The sequence below is a fragment of the Ambystoma mexicanum genome, chromosome 3q (genome assembly GCF_040938575.1).
Source record: "Ambystoma mexicanum isolate Mex_15411 chromosome 3q, UKY_AmexF1_1, whole genome shotgun sequence".
NCBI lineage: Eukaryota > Metazoa > Chordata > Amphibia > Caudata > Ambystomatidae > Ambystoma > Ambystoma mexicanum.
In genome coordinates this window covers 318,765,481-318,780,358 of record NC_090926.1, presented here as the reverse complement: position 1 = coordinate 318,780,358, position 14,878 = coordinate 318,765,481, and the positions used below count along the sequence as shown (strand labels likewise).

General features: G+C 45.0%; 1 protein-coding gene across 6 annotated transcripts in view; it reads left to right on the top strand.

Moving 5' to 3' along the window:
* The window catches only part of PRPF40B (pre-mRNA processing factor 40 homolog B), a 1,091,929-nt gene that overhangs the window by 774 nt on the left and 1,076,277 nt on the right, over positions 1-14,878 (top strand). Inside the window, exon 2 of one of the 6 annotated variants that reach the window (XM_069653881.1) lies at positions 1,249-1,290. The exons of the other annotated variants lie outside the window; for them this stretch is intronic. The gene's annotated coding sequence lies outside the window, so the exon portion shown is untranslated. The remainder of the gene's footprint in view (positions 1-1,248; positions 1,291-14,878) is intronic. 6 annotated transcript variants of the gene reach the window in all.

The window sequence follows — 14,878 nt, the reverse complement described above, 5'->3', positions numbered from 1 at the left end:
ATACCACCCGCCCCTGAAGCTGGCATCACGATTCCTAGCAATATTCTCCATTACGTTAGTGGGCAGCGAAGCCAAATGCACCCAGTCATCAACTACGTATTTACGTCAGTTGACGCAGAACCCGGAACATCAACACACACATCCTCTCACAGCACAGCCCTTTCAAATCAGAAGAGAAAACACTATTTTTAAAGGAAAAATCAATAGTCTGCAATTTATCATGTGCTTTTATTTCACAAGGAACGCTCTGAAAACATCTGTGATGCACTGATTTATTTAGTATGTTCTTGGGTTGCAGCATCAAAACTTTATAGACGCACACAGTGTTCCTTTCTGGAGAAGATGCGCATTCAACGCACCTTGAATAGCAAGGCTTCGCCATCAGCTTCTTGCTAGACCGTAAATGATGACAGGTTGCTCCTTGTCGCTGGTATCGCCAAAGGGCATATCGGTCCCGGTCGATCGTCCAACATCACCGTAATGGCAATCCATCCGTTTAGGCATATCTGCCACTGCTGGCTGAAGAAGCCCTCTGTTGGTATCTGGAAACTATTGCATTCGCAGAATGGCAAAATGTAGCTGGGTATAAAACATAATAAAAATATAATTGAGTAGCAGTTCTTTATTCAAATGTATCCATTTACCCTGTAATTCTGCACCGGATGAAACCTAATACCGAACATTAACCACAAACAATGGAAACAAGTAGAAAACATTGTTTTCAGAAGGGAATTGCCATAGTATTCCGGTGCTGGACTGCTCATGTGGGCGGGACAAAGGCTGATATGCAAATGGATATTTCCCATCTGTGAAAGGTACAGTGAGCAAAATGGAATGGCTGCAGACTCTCAAAGTGGGAAAAAACGATGGAACAGGTTATCATGCCATGTTCATTCTAGAGACGGGTGCCTGCTACCTTTTTAAAAAAAAATGTATCGGAACTGGCTTGGAAAATGTTCCAATAATGCAACGTTGATAGCAGACCCTGATATCCCATGGGACGAAGTGGTTTAGATATCGCTAGCCTGCACATAGGTTGTGTTTGTGGGTGTCGCGGTTGTATTTGTGGGTGTCGCGTTATACATTTAATCTACGGAATAAATTGTTGTGTACAGTTTTTTCATCAAATGGCGCATTCGCACGTCATTGAATTGTTCCAAACGCATATATCAGAAATGCTGTTTAGAATCGCAAAATAAATGTATAATATTTAAACTTACATTATATTTGGTTGTTCCATTCTCTTAGCATAACGCAGTGTCCGCTCCGAACGGTTTGCATGGATTGAAAGTAAGTGTTACAATGTCCAGCTTCAAAATAGTGAATGTTAACATTGCTCCCCGTATTCAACAACTTCTGTCCTTCAAGCCATAGCGATTCTTCCCTTTCGTCCAAGGTCGAATAACAATTTAACCTTGTTTTGAGCACGTGTGCCTGGTAACTTTCGTTTTGGTAAACTCCCCACAAGCAACATCACACAAAATGACCTTCACTCCATGGGAGCGATGAGCCCGGCCGACCAACGTGGCTTTTGAAATATGGCAGAAAAATAAACAAATTGTTTTCTGGCATCCACCTATGACAGAGACAGCGACCTTACTAGTGTTGGGAAGTAGACGATCCTTGCCCCCTCCCCCTCTTTCATCACTCTCGAAACATAACATATGTAATAGCCAAGGGGGGAGGCGTAGCCAACCCCCGCAACATTCCGTCACACCACACCCCATCGCAAATAACACACACACACTATAGTTTCTTGCCCAGCATTAGAAAACCATTTTGAAATATTGCGAATGACATCGTTCTACTAGGCCCGAAAATCCATCGCACTATACAAATGTCGCTCTCCTATCCCTAGCGCCTCGCTCAGCCAGCCCTCACCATCGCCACCTCTGCGCCAGCTGTTCTCATGGAGGAATGTGCTCTGCGGAGAACGTGAGACACTTGCAAGTGATAAGCCCAAGTGCCCATTCATCTCCACTAAACTTCACGTGCACTCACAGCCTCCGCCCGCTAGGCCAGAGCACACCAGCTCAGACCCCGCAGTTCCTTTCATGCTGATATCCATCGGACCCTCCGATGCCCCGATAAGTCAAGGACCCACATCACATCCCAAATCCACTGTAGTAATATATTCTCCCAAAAAGCACGTCTACCAAAGGTTAGAGGTTGGAATGCCAATATATTGGCTCATGTCACCGAAGTACCCCTATACATGCAAGATTGTATGTTTGCCATTATTTATGGATTATCAGTTTCTGTTGTTTAGTTTAGTTATATAGATGCATTGCTCCCTTGGCCTGAACTTCATACCGCGTACATGAGCTCAGCTGACCCACATGTGCAAAAGAGTGACGGAGAGACCTTGACATGGTGCAAGTCCAGTGGAGCGGGTAAGGGGAAAAGTGTGGGGCAAAAGTGGGAGGGGCCTGTTAGGACAAGACTGCCTCTGGCCGTGTGCCACCAATTATGGGAGAAGAAGAGAAAGGAGAGAGCGCAGATAACGTATGTAGATTTCATAGTTATGGCGAGGGAACGACAAAAAGGGTGTCGGTAAGTGTTTGCCTGGAGGAAGCACTGGTATAGGTATCAGTGATAGGGAGGCCATGATTGGAGAACAGGATGTCCTTTTTAAACTTCTTCCTACTAGATTTAGTGAGGCGAGCAGAATAGTTGACATAGAAGCATTTAGAAACGATAGTAGAGGCTGAGAACATCATACAGAAGGTGGGTTGTGGAGAGAAGAGGAACGTTGGTGGAAGGGGCAGGGGGAACACATGGGAAGGACACAGGGAGGGGCTCATGAAAAGCAAAACCCAGAGTTACACTGTATGGCATCCTAGAAGAGGCACTTCTTGCCAAAAAAGTTGAAAAAGAGGATACATTTGAAAAGTCAATTTGGATGCTATGTCGAGCTCTGGAGAAACCCAAAAAATTACACACCTCAAAAGGCCAAAATACTATGTGAGTGTGTAAGGAGGTACCCACTCGCCGAGTTGTTTGCCAAACTAATACACAGCTAAAGCAAAACATTAGTTATGGGGTTCACACAGGTCGGTCCATTGATCATTGCTATGAAAATCTTACCCACCATAGGCCTTCTATGCCAGTGCCATGCACTGCATGTGTGGATGTGTATTTTGGGTCGAGCTGAGTGATTTACTCATACCAGGCCTCATTGTACCCTTGCCTGATGGCAAATATCCATTTGCCTACCAATGATTCATAAACCCAAATTGGCAGTGCAGAACCGGTATGCTGAGGCAATTCTATTGTGAAATATATTTACAATAGCAACCACAGACATGTGTCTCATCGTTCGGCGACCAGTAATAAAAATTGATGGAAGGCAAAAGATACAAATCAATGACTGATAAACTGGATTAAATCTGCATAATTAAATACTCCTTAAAACTTTTTATAGCATTGAAATTCGAATTTAATAGCATTCGATTGTTGATGCACAAAAATGTATACTACTGGGTAGTACTGGGTGTTAGCAAGGAACTGAATTCCCACATATTGACAGAAACTGGACATCTTACTGAAAGTCAAGCCACTGAAAAGTAAAGCTGCTGACCACAGATTTCCAGCTGGCACTTTTTCTGGCATCGGTTGAGCAGACCTTGAAAATGTATTATGGAGGTGGACACATGTGGCTTGGATTTTCAGGTTGGTGCCTTGTAATACACGAGACACACTCACCCATGGCTCCCCGCATATTTTCCCACTCAATGTCTGGACACGTTTCAGTATAATCTCTACCAGGCAGCTGTCGAATACAATGTATTTGTGCTCCTTTATTAGCCAATCTCCTGCATGAATGTGCTTTGTGACTCAAGCGTGGTTGACGAAACGCCAACACCGCCCAAACTGTAGTCGAGATCTTTTGCAAGTTCCTCGGTTAATTGAGTTGAAGCTTCAATCTCTGTTATTTCAGCTTGTGTTGTTTGCGCACGAATTGGAGAAACCGTCAACATCAAATGTTTATTGGGTGGAACTCTTTTTGCGGGTGTAGATTGTGTCAAGGGTCTGCGAGGAATTCCAATGCATCTTCATTATATTCAGTTTCATCTTGTTATATTTTCACATTGTAGCAATGGTCCAAGAACACTTTGCTGGCTTTGCCGGTCACATTAAATTCAGTTTCTGGCCATTGGGCATAAGCATCACAAGTCTGCTTTTTGACAGGACCATGGTGCGCCTCAAATAGTACTTGCTCCATGGTGAAATCTGTTTGGCAAGCGACATCTTTGGTTTCATTTGTTGTCTCTGTCTTTATACTTCTTTTCCTTATGGGCCACTAGGAGATGTGTTGTAAAACATGTTCATTGTAGGGCACACATACAGCAGATAGAACTTTCAATGCAACAACATGTCATGAAGAAAACACCAGCCCAAACCACTTCTAGAAAACTAAATTGTTTGTTACCCTTATTTTCTTGATTTTCTGTGAAACTGTAGGCTTCTCTATAACAACATGGCCAGCAAGCTGAAAATAATGCGTTTGTATGGTTTAAATCAAGCACATTTAATTTATACGCAAACGAACATATTTAAATATCTACAAACAGAACCAACTTGATCGAATAGAAAAAAAATGAATACATACAAATGTATTACAAATGGTATGTGATGTCCAATTGTATCCAATAGTAATTTATGTTCACCTGTGATCTATTAAAATCATTCATCGCACACAGCCATTACGCACATACCCTAGCAAACAGTGTACGTCATTTAGTAAAATAATTTACATTTCAAATTTGACCTGATAGCCATCCGAGATGGCAAGTGTACTTGATCAGAGATCACAAATGTCAAAACCTCCTGTTTTAAATGTTGGCCTCAAACATTTTGGAATGTATTCTGCATTAGGGCGGAAGTGTAACGTTAGAACTGAAATCAGAAAAGTTTGAAACACTGCACGTTCATATGCATGTCACTGGTTGTAGGTCAAATGATCAAATCTAAATGGTCGACAGGCCAAATGATCGAATTTTGTTTTTTTTTGTTTTTTCACATTTTTTTTGTTTTGGGGGGTCCCCCTAACCCCCTTATTTTTGCTAAAAACCACTTTTTTTCCCTAAACGAAAACCTAAAAAAATATATATAACTAAAAAGAAAATGTGATCATTTGACCTGTCGACCGAATTGTGTCGACCATTTGTCTGTCGACCATTTGACTAGACACCCATTGTCTAATTGTATCCTATGTTGGATTTACTTTCTTTCTTTCAAGGGAACTGTAAGTATGCATACCTCATACTCTGGACCAGCTGCAAAGGACGATGTAATTGTGGTCGAAGTACCAGCATCTCCCGTTAACACTGTTTTTTTTTGTAGTACAGATGAAAACAGTGAAATGGAACTGGGACAATGGGAGGCAGACAATGGTACATCTAAAGAGAAACCCATAAATGCCACCTAGTGTAAGCAACCGACAGGGTACATAAACGTTTTCATGTTAATTCATATTCCAAGCATAACACATTCTCGTAAAGAAAAAGTGATATAAATTTACCAGATAGGCACTTGAGGTTGTTGTTGACTCCGGAAAAGAAATGGATGCAGAATCTTGCTGCTTCATTTTCAGTGCATTGTCATAAAGAGGTACAAGGAGAAAATTAGATTTGCGTTAGATATATGGAAAGATCCGACTGTCAAGAATATAAACTTCTGCATGTCTGTAGGGCTCACCATTGGTATACTGGACGTGTCGTTGGTTTTGTCACTTGCGAGGGTCTGTGCTTCCATCAGTATGCTTTCCTAAAAAAATTGACATGCCAAGCAACCGATTACAAAAAGGTTATGCTTTTTTTGAAGGGCACTATGCCTATGCCACTGTTTTCTATGGTCATAATTACTTTATTTGAGGCTCCATAAGCCGTGTTCAGATGTATAGTGAAATGTGGTATAGTTAGTTAGTATAGTTAGTTAGAACGTAATACAATTCTGTAAATTTGTAAACTTTAAAAAGACACATTTACACCGAAAGCACCAATCCATTCATGAAGTTACCTTTTCAGTACCCCACCACCTACAGCTAATTTATCATCCGGGACTCACCTGAGGCAGCGTGTGCATCGATTCAGTTGGAATAGCATTTGCGAGCAATTTACGAAAAAATCTGGGTCAACCCTTTTTTGTGAACTTTGATTGGTCATACATATTGTCAGTAAAGTGCAGGCTGCAGATGCGAAATCGATTGGCCCTCATGTCCTTCGAGACATTCTGTGCTCTACTTTCGATCTCTTCCACCACAAAACCACAATATCAAACCCATCTTCTGATTAAATCAATATCGTTTGGGAATGTATGCAGGACTGTGCCCTGACTTTTGAGATGGCTCCTAGAACGGCAACCAACAAATATACAAGCAGGCATTCTTGAAAAATCTATAAGATCTCTATAAAAAAAGTGTAAATAATTACAAAAAAATTGTACTTTATGCATGACATTGATGGAATTATATCACAGCTTTCTATGCATTGTTTGCTTTGGTCAAAGAAGCGAAACATGTGTAACGTGGTTGAATATACACTGTGATAACTTTCATACAGAATCGATTGATATAACACAAACCGTAAAGTGTTACTCGTCTGTTGGATGTTTGTTTGTTTGTTTGTTTTTTTATTTTTGTATAGCGCACCACACCCGGAGGTATCTGGGCGCATCAGAAGGAAACATGCTTATAGACATGGTCCAAGAAAGATGACATTCTATCACAATGGACATTGGTGAAATGTGCTATATATGGAGATCAAAATACTTGGAACATTAGACAATGGTAAAGTCATTGAGATGAATGAACATTACTACAACCAATAGCCTGCCCTTACCTTCAATAACAAACAAGCCGATTCAGCAAGCTGGGGAACTAGTAGCAGGAGAACAGGTAGCACGACAAAGAGTTGCTTTCCAATGTTCAGCGATGTCTCTGGCAAAATATCAAGTGGTTTATAAAGGATAAGAAAAGTGGGTGTGTATGTGAATGTGTGACATGTTTCTGGCGGGGTCTTCAAGAGGGGAGGCTGGAGACACTGGGTCTGGGGAGGCCATGCGAACAATGGACCCTGTGCAGAAGATACCTTTGAAATGCACATGGTGTTTGGCACCTTGGCCATTTATAATGGATGGGGGATGGATTGTTGCAGAGGAGGTGAGCGTAAAAGGGCACCAAGCTTTCTTTCATGTACCTCATAGACAATTGAGCGTGTCCTTGATTCAATGAAAAATTGAAACAACTATTCATAAAAGGTAATTTGTATTTTATTTGGTTGCTGATGTTGATGGCACAAATATACTACAAATTGTATACTTCGAGTTGCAGCACACTGTGGGAAAATCCCCTGTAGTAACCGCTGTCATTGGGGAATTTGGCGTGAATGGCTTCAACGACAAAGGCGGGTATTAGTCGTCGAACGCGGAATCCAAGCTTCCCATAAAGCTACCATGTAAATGAACGGTAGGCCACCAGCCTGTACCACCAGTGTAAAAGAAACATACATACTGTATATTAATGAACCTGATAAGTGTACAAACATTAGTTGAAAATGCACCCTGTATCCTATGGCATAGTTGCCTGTACAAACGTTACTTCATGGATCAATCAACTTGGGTTCTTGAAGAGTCCACACATTACAATAGTGAACCCCCATTCAATCCATCAAGTTTGGGGCACAGATAAATATTGTTTGTTAGTTGAACGTGAAAGACACGTAAGATGAACACCCTGGTTTCCCAAAAGCGCGAGAAATATATTCAATTTGCACACTGCATTCATTTGTCAGTGATAGTTCAAAGTTACGACAATATAGGAGACAAGCATGAAATGTTAGTGGCCTAAGTGGTCAAAATGACATCATATCTAGAGTAAACCTACTCGTTACTTGGATTGCGAGGGCGAACTGTTGCACGAAGTTCGTGCATAAGCACCATCATAATCCTCAACACGGACCTGGTGAGGCAGGCTGCCCTGAAGTCATGGAGCTTGGTGACGCATAGCGTTGTTGGTGTGTCTTCTTTTGATATGTAGGCCAAGCACCCAAAGTTCTCTCGGCAGCAGCAGTTCTCCACCTCGGGTGGCATGACCTTGCACTGATTGCAGGTAAACCAGGTGGAAACGTCTTCCATGCGACTAGGCTCTGGCTCAGGATCCAGTGATTCATCTTCCCAACTGTCGTCCGATGCCGCATCGTTTTTGCATCTTTCACTATCAAGTAATTCCGCCTCTGAATACTCCGGCTCGTACTGGTAGGGTTGTATTGTTGCCATCATACAACAAAATTGAAATCGATAGTAATGTTAGTATAAGTGTCTGTTCGCAGGGGTTCTGTGCAACGAAGATAGCTGAACAGAGCAGAAACAAGTCACAGGCTTTAAAAAAAAAAAGACAGTGAAACGATTGAAAAAGCAACCTTGATGTTGTCTGATGAGAAGTGGTCTGTTTATACTTATTGAGGAAAGAGGCGTCCAGCTGTTTCCATGGAGCCACTTCAGTAGCTGGCACACAGAGAATGTTGACACGAGATGTGCATTCACGTTGTGAAATTGGCCATACGTGTCTAGGGATGTCAGCTTCAGGGGCGGGTGATATGATTTAGTGCCGCGAGGGCACTTGAACTTAGGGTGATAGAGCAACGGATAAGATTGGGACAAGATAGCCGCGCCCGCTCATTAATTTCGCATTTGTAAATGTGCGGAAAACTAAGGTGCATAGGAAATGTTTTTACGATCAATCACAGTTTGCTTGAACAACATGCCCGAACGATCAGGACTATAACATTTTTGAGCGCACTATTCCTTTAAGTTAATGGCTGTGTGACCACAGCTGTCTGGGCAACCCCGGCCTGGGTGCCCCTAGAGCCAGGACTGCAGTGAGCTGGCAGCCCCCAGCCCACGTATACCGCTGTGGTGCTCCGGAACCCACAGGGTGACCCCCGTGGATTGTCTGCCCAGAAAAGGGGCGTGCCTACCATAACCTGGGCCAGCAGCGGTGAAGCAAGGGGAAAACAAAGGAAGCAGGAGCCAGCAAACAACCGGCCCCCCTGGAAGTTGCTGAAAAGACCAGTTTGTGGGTGTACAGCATCCTGATCAGCTGCTGGCAGCGGTTCCAGGAGGGAGTAACAACAGGCAACAGTGGCTGGCCCCACATTCACTGGCCCACCAGATTTCAACAGGTGAGGCTGTGCCCACACCAGGACATCACCACAGGGTAAAGGGAGGCCAGAGTGCCCAGTCCTCCACATGGTGTAGGGAGCAAACAGTGCAGCGGTACTGATGACGCTGCTCAAGTACTGGCCTGGGTACCCCATTAGCCTTGAAGGCCCATCAGGCGGTGAGGTGGACAGTGCTCACCGTTGAGTGAGGACAAGGTAATTACATCCCGTGAAGACCTCAGGCTCGCTGGGGGGAGGGTGCGGGTGGTCCATATTGGAGGTGTGGAGAGCAAATGGGCCAGTGATATTTGGTGGCACCCTGGCCGCATGTGCAGGAGCGACATAACAATCATCCCACTCAATCGGGACTGTGCAGCTAGAGGCCCCAACATGATCTGAGGTCCAGTAGTTGTCGCTGGCCTGCCTCAAAGCAAAAGATCGGAAACAAAGTAAAGGCATGGAGGAGGGTTGCAGCTCTCGCAAGTGCTTGTGCGCCCTCGGCCAGGAGCAGCAGCCACTAAGTGAAGGAAGTGGCCTGTCATCTGGCCACCAACTGAGCATCATGTCACGGTCTTGCCCACCTGCGAAGGACAAGGCCGATGTGGCCCCTGGGTGCTCCCCGGTGTGGCTTTGCCGGCCCTTGAGCCCTGAACTGTCCTGAGAACATCCTAATGGAGGGCGGACCGGTATCCTGCGGACCTGCAAGTGCGGAAAGTGAACCCAGTAGTCGGGATATCTAAGGCTGGGAGCCTGCATACCCTGGACATGCTGCAAATGGCCCAGCCAAAATGTTGGGTGACGTGGCGCGCATGAGTTTGTGGGTGTGGTAGTGAGGGGTGCCAGGTGCGAGAGATGGTGGTGGTTTGGTGGTGCAAGATCCACTCACCCAGGTTAATAAAGGTTGTGCTTGCATGTGGAGTTTTCCAATGTGTCACCAGTAGCTCACCAACCCTGAATGTTAGCCCGAGGTAACCTGGGACTCTAAGTGTGTGAAGATTAGTTGCCTAGTATTATTAGGTATAGTGTGGTGTGATGTTATTTTGTTTTGTTCGTTATGAAAAAGGAGGATTGTTGTATGTCACCCCTCCTGGGAGCATGGTAGCTCCCAGGACTTGTGTAATAGGTCACATGGTGGTCGCCATGTGACCAACTCAATAAATGGGACGAGCCGTTTCTGGCTCGTCAGTCTAACAAAGAGCTGACTCTGGTGTCGTCATTTCTAGCACCATGCTGGTGCTGCACCAAGTACAGCAGGCCCAATGGCAGGGCCCTGCACTTGGACGGTGCAGTCAGTCGATCAAGAACTGACTCCTGCGTCCTCATTGTCTCCACCATGTTGGAGCCACGCAGTATGCCGAGGGCCTACCGGCATGGCCCTGCATCCGGACGTTTCCCCTGCTGGGCAACACCGTCCCACTGTTATTGTTCTGCCGTGTGATCACGGCCATTGTTGCGGCCCCGGCCTGGGTGGCCCCAGAGCCGAGGCTGCTGTCTGGTTGGTGCCCCCAGCCATGGTGCCTTAGTCCGGTGATCCGGAATCTGCAGGGTGCCCCCTGCGGTCTGTCCTCTGCGTGATTGCAGTTATTGTATGCTGGGTGATCCCGGCACTCGGTGCGGCCTGCCCGGAAGACAAGGGGCAGGTCGCCACACTACCCACACCCCGCTACACTTCCCCTCCCTTCAGAATGCAGGCACAAAACCATTCAGTGACTAATGGCCCATCATTAGCGGTTTCGTGTGCTACATTCTGATTGCAGGTGCTGGTCCTAGTTTCAGAGGGAACTGAACTGTTTTGGTTGTGCTTATGAGTCAAGCCGAGTGCTTATGAAGACTTTTTCTGCCCAACAGTACACTATCCTGTTGTTCAGATCCTGTGTTGGTGTTGCGTTGACAATGCAGAGAGCAGCCCAGCTGAGGTAGAGGGGGCACAAGGGCGGGCCCAAGATTTCAGAGGTGGGCACGGCCCCCCATTCCTCCCCTACCGACGCCATTGCTGTGCAGATACTACACAGACCCTGCTGTGGTTTAAGTGACTACATATATAATAATTAGGGCAGTTTCTTGACCCAGACGAAGCAGGCAGCTGTCCGGGCCGCAATTGCCAGGGATGCAATTGCCCTGGTCCTTGGAGCGTGAAATTCCCCTGGATGTGGGGCGCGATTGCCGTGGGGAGAGTAGACAGCGCCCACAAATCCTCTCCTGCACCGGGCCACTGATCTCCCCCAGCCGGTACCTTGCTGTCTCTGCACCAGAGTCTCTGCAGATTGCCCTCCCTTGGTTTCTTCACAGACATGGGGGCAGCTTGTATATCCTTCCCCTTGTTTTTGGACATAGTTTGATGAGGGGAGCCCTGCCCCCTCCTTTTCTCCCTGAGATTGTTTTGCATCCTTCGGACCTCTTCTGGACATTGTTTCCGGGCATAAAAACCAAGCACGCCATTTTACCAAAATGCCAGGGGTAGCGGAAGTGACATCATGTGACCTTTGACCTCTGATGACATCACCGGAAGTGGTGTAATTTGACCCACACTCCGAGGTGACATCATGGGAAGCGATGGACCATGACCTTTCACCCCTTGATAAAACAGGAAGTGGCATAACATAGCATTGTTCCTAAGTACACTACGAAAAATATAGTTAGGATATCACTATAATGTGATATACGTTTCATACAAGAATGGATCACCATATGTATCGTTAATATCAGTGTATACAGGCCCATATTAACAGATTACTTTTAATGGAAGCAGACATCCAGGATAATGTGTTATTATATATAGCATTTACACTTTAGCTCTTTATATAGAACAAATATACATACAATATCACCCAACCTGTGTTGGCACTCATTAATCGACCTCAGAAGAATGAAAGGCTGAGTTGAGGTGTTGAAGAACAGACTAAATCAGTGACTTTTCCCCCTTAAGTGTGCCGGAAATAAACTTTTAATGAGCCTAGCAATTATTGTATAGAATTCTAGAAAGACAAATTATTTGTTATTCCTATTCTTTCTTGTATAGGGTCACTGCTCAAAGTGTTACACTTTTGGAACCCCTTGTTTTTTGTATAGGCCTGAACAAGAAAGGTAGCACTCCACAAATAAAGAGCCAAGTGGCGCTGGCCACAGCCGATAAGCTTATATTTTTATTTTGTTAGGGGTAGCCATGGAGACCACAGGGGTAGCCAAGGCATAAACTAAGCAGTGTTGCATAGCAATTTGCTACACAATTCTGTAGGAGGTTTGCTAATCAAATGGACACTTGTGTAGCAAAGTTAGCTATTTAAGTTGCCCTCTTCAATGAACGCACAGCTTGCCCTACATTCCTCTCTTGCCCATGGTGCTCCCCTCACCCTCTCCTCTGTTCACTTTAAGTGCTAATGGAGAGAACGTGCAGCAGTAATCATCTCCTCCAAAGGCATGTATGGGAGTGCTAGGCAAGAATTTATTTTTCAAATAATTGTAAACCAGAAGTAATCAGGATGATACTTTTATTAAGCTTTCTATATCCTTTCTATAAAGACCAGTATGTCTCAACTTTATATTTTTATAAAGAGTCATGCAATTCCATTCCTAAAATGTAAGTTGTTACATAATGCATAATTACAGTATTGATACTGTAAAACACTGCATCATCTCCAGGCGTTACAGTAATGTTTAGGTTAGTGTATCAAAATGTCATAATGTCCACTGTATTTAATTTTGTTGGGAAAGATGCATTATATTGACAAGTGAACATGTTTGAAAATGTACATGATCAAATTCTTTTGATGGCAAACCTGGTTCTGTAACTTGCAGGCTGCATGTATCTTGCAACTGGTGCTCAACCCGTGAGCAAGCCCATATTCCTTGAAATTCCTTATTATCACTATGTTGCTTTATACCAGATACCCTGAAAGTGAGATGCCCACAAACTACAATATTCCACATAGTTTGCCCAGTTCTCTGCCTGCTACGCAATCCACTTTGCTTAGTCTTTCTTACCTCTTACTTAATGAATAAATAAAGCGAACTAGATGCTTACGCAAAGTAGTGATCAATAGTTCCATCCAGTCTGTACATCTACTGCAATACCAAACACTGTAGTTGGCTTCCAAAGTACGCTTTGCTTTATAATTGTATTCTATATTACCGCCTGCAGGAGACAGCTGGCCAAACTGTTTTCAGAGCCTTTTATCATATCTATTTATTTGCATCCATTCATGCAGCTAACCTTTTAGTATTTACAGACACCATCTATGGCTCACAAAGTATTTTCACCCACTGAATAGTCAAGCAGATTTTATGCAAGTAGCATTTGCAAGAGATGTTTGAAACTTTCATTTAACATTTACTATGCAGACAAATTTCAAAAGTTTCACTGTGCATGGCTGGCCTCTGGCTGGCAGCAGCGTGGCAAACATAAAATGGGTTTGTAGGGACATTTTAAAGAAATCACATTTTAAATGGGTTGTCATCCGTTGGTATGGGTCGATTGCATTTCTCTTAGGTTGAATAGGTAAACTAAGTTACCAGACCTGCAGGTCTATTTGAAGTTTAAAGAATTTAAGGCCTGACTCCTCTCACTAATGTCTTATTTCAGCGGTACGCAAAACTGCTGTATTGTTGCTCATTTCATGTCTTGGGTACAAATAACTTCTGGTGACTAACAATATTAGTACACAATTGCTAATCAAATGAGCCTGTTTGCTAATCAAAAATAATGTTATTAGCAAACTCTGCGAATCAATTTTTGAAAACTCATTTATGCCTTGGTAGCAAAGGAGACCTCAGGGGTCGCAACTGCGATTCCTGGCAACCTCAAATGACGTCCCTGGTAGGAACCTCCTCCCTCTGCCGCTTTGTGGGTGCGTTCTTGACTGTGCAAGGGAAATGGAACTCCCCTCTAACTGTGCGAAGTTGAGCCACTGTTTGTCCTCCTCCTTAGGTTTCAAATGACCCTCCTCCTGACCGTGGTGCCAGGATCACTCTGCCCAGAGTCCGACCAAATGGCCTCTCCCTTATTCTTCCTTCCCCACCACAGATGTAGATGGACACTTTAGCCCTCTGGTCAGCCTCAGGATTGGCCCGGGGAGGCCAGTGCCCCACCGGTCACTGTCTCCTATGTATGGTGCGCCCTTTCTCCCTTGTCTCCCTTGCTGTGCTTCTGGATGGGGGTGTGCTGGCTGAGGCACTATATGCAGTTCCAAAATTGACCTAAATAGGCCTCCAGCCGCACCGGCTATAATATCGCAGGGCCTCCCCTGGTCTCCTCTGCAAAGTGCTGGCTCCAAAGCTTGGGCAGGGGCCCTCCCGCCATGCTCCCCCAATCCTCAACGTCACTCTGCTCAAAGCTGGTGATCACTGCCTGCTGATCACTGCCTGCACTGGTCAGTCATTGCCTGCTTGCACCCTTTCGTTGGGCCAGGGTGCACGCTGACCTGTGATGGTTCTCCCCCAAAGGTGGGTAAGGGGGAGTTGAGCCCATCAGGGTTGCTGCCTTCCTGCATCTTCACTGTGCGGCCCCTCCCGGGCCTCTTGAACGCTGGGGGTGCTCTTCTCTGCTGCGCAACTCTAAGCAGTGAGCTACTGGTATGGCCCCTCCGGATCCTCCTGATCTTTCTGATGAGGTGCTGCTTTACCAGCCCAGGGCGGCCCGGTCACGCTTCGATCTTCCCACTGGTGCTCGCCAGCAGGGGAGCCTTTGCTCCACGAATCCAGCCCCAGTGGGCCTCCAATAT